Below are 2,604 nucleotides of genomic sequence, written 5' to 3'. Positions count from 1 at the left end.
TAGTTGCTCCCTTGTAAGAAGTTATATAGTGATAATTTGATATATTGATAATTAAAATAAAAATGATTTAATTAAAGATAATTAAAATTAAAATGATTTAATTAAAGGAGATGATGAAAAGGTTATATAGTGATAATTTGATATATTGATAATTCAAATTAAAATGATTTAATTAAAGATAATTAACATTAAAATGATTTAATTAAAGGAGATGATGAAAAAGTTTTTTAATAGAGATTGTAAACTTTTCTTATAGAGTGCCACATCATCAAAATACTTGATTGTGAGCAACTCAACATTCCTTTTACTTGTAAAAAAGATATGGATATGCTAACTGTAACACCCCAACTAAATTGTCTAGAATATTTAGTCGAGATATTAATAATTGAATCTGAGTACATTAAAATTTACAGAATAATTAATCGAATTACAAATTATCACGAGAATAATGTGATAATCAATACAACACAGTTGAAATGATGACTGAAATCTTAATAACAGATTAACAAAAAACAAAGAAGAAGACGATAGTCTTCTAATCCGATAATCCAAGCTCAACCTCGATCATCAGTTCCTGCCTGGTCCTTGCTCCGATTAACCTGTTTACCTAAAAAAAATTGAGAGTCGTGGGATGAGACTACTAAGCCTCAGTGAGCTCCTACTACCCAACTACTGGTGACTACACTGGGGCAACTGAAACTAATAGTTTCTAACTTTAACCTAAACCTGAATATCTAATAGTCTAATCCTAACATAATCCTGAAGTTTTCATAATATGATAATAAAACAATAAAGGTGTAACACACATAATAATTATCTTGTCAATTTTATCATAACAGGATCACCCCGGGGTAAGCCGGTCCCGGAGTGCCTGGCCTGGTATTACCGATAATAATGTACGGCGAAATACAACATGAGCTTATAGTTCTTATTACATGATTTTGGATTCTTAATGAATCCCCTGACATGGTACTAATGACCACGCTTCCTGATATTGGTACTAATGACCAAACATCCTGATAAATTCTGAAACATAATTCCTAATCTTGAATGGTTATCCTACCCAAAAGAAAGAAAACCTTCCCGGGGTAATTCTAACTGTCCTGATTCCTGAACCTAAGTTCCTGAGCGTGATAAACATTCTAATCACATAATATTATTACGCTGCTTACGAAATATTCCAGAATAGTCAGGGATATAAAAAAGAGTGGATTCTTATTTAAAATGTTGATTCTACAAAGTCCTAATCTGATGCGCTCGCTTAGCGAAGCAAGATGCTCGCTATGCGAGAATGCCAGTTCAATTCTCAGTTTTTACTTTTAAAAGAGTTTATCAGTTTCCACCTACAATCCCATTCATGTCCAATCATAAGCAACTAAAATATTATTAGATAATTAGAATGGAGATGGTTTTGGGATTAAACCTTCTCACACAATTATTTCCTAATTTTTCCTATTGTTGTCATGCATAATTTTGGGGAGACTAATTTCCTAACTAATACTAATGTTATCATACATATATTGAATTTAGGGAAACTAAAGGTGCTAACTAATCTAAAAGTTAAGCTTCTAAAGGAACCCACCTGAATTTGATGCTTTAACAGTACCATTGACACATCCGGAGTTTGCTGAAAAACAGAAATTGCAGCCACAACACTTCAAACCCGTAGCCCAAAATTCTGCATCAGACCCTGAACTTCAGATGCGTCTCCTGAACTCAATACTGCTCCAAAATTCATGAAATTGGCGTCGAAACGACCGTACATTCGTTAGTTAACCGTAGAAACAAACTCCATACGAAACAGATGTACAGAGAGTGAACAGTCACCGTTTTAGTGAGACCCTGTCCAGAAACACGATTTTTGCACAGCCATTCCAATTCCTCTTGTTTTCTTATTTCACCCATCAATTCTTAACTCCTCCCAAGTGCTCCAAGTTCAGTAATTAGGAACATGCAATTACACCAAGAAGGACTTAGAGTCTAACATAACCAAGAAAGAAAAGAAGATGAGTTTGATTCCTCTTACCTTAGATTCCTAGTAACCCAAAGGCTTGAACTTGAGTAGGATCTTTCACATGCAAATATGAATTTGAAGAAACTGAGTTTGGGGTTTAGGCTTGTTGTTTGGATTTCGACCAAATCAAAAGGAATAGGGAATAGAAGACTAAGATGAGTTTCTCTCGTGAACTTTAGTGAGGGAATTTAATTTAGGGTTCTGATGAAACAAAGGGGAAAGGAATAGGTTGAATTTCTCTCATATACCTTGATTACCCAACAACATACAATGGTGGAAGGAAGCTTTAATGGACACATGCATAGTCTCATTGAAGAATTAGATGAACTTGACCAATGAGAGAGAGGATTTCGGCCAAGCTAAGGAAAAAGGGAAGATTGGAGTTTCAAACATCTTCTATTAATTTCTAAGATTAAGGGTTAATGTTTGATGCTACATGCAAAGCTTAAAACTTACACAAAGTGAGAAAGATGGAGTATGTATGGGTTGCTTGTTCTGTTTGTTTTTCTAGAGAGAAAGATGAAGATGAGTAGTTGAAGAGAGAGAGCACGTGAGCTTTGAAGGAAAAGAGGAGGAGATGAAACTGATTT

The 2,604-nt window shown here is 34.3% G+C and overlaps 1 long non-coding RNA gene across 1 annotated transcript; it reads right to left on the bottom strand.

The window, feature by feature from the left end:
* Positions 1–362: 362 nt before the first annotated feature.
* On the bottom strand, positions 363–2,604 carry LOC123916190. Its single transcript, XR_006812086.1, has 3 exons — positions 1,828–2,604; positions 1,583–1,722; positions 363–607 (listed from the first exon to the last, which is right to left on the bottom strand). It is a non-coding gene; the product is annotated as an uncharacterized LOC123916190 (long non-coding RNA).

Source organism: Trifolium pratense, linkage group LG3, assembly GCF_020283565.1.
Source record: "Trifolium pratense cultivar HEN17-A07 linkage group LG3, ARS_RC_1.1, whole genome shotgun sequence".
NCBI classification, from domain to species: domain Eukaryota; kingdom Viridiplantae; phylum Streptophyta; class Magnoliopsida; order Fabales; family Fabaceae; genus Trifolium; species Trifolium pratense.
Note: the sequence above shows the minus strand (reverse complement) of the source record. Positions and strands in the feature narration are given on the sequence as shown.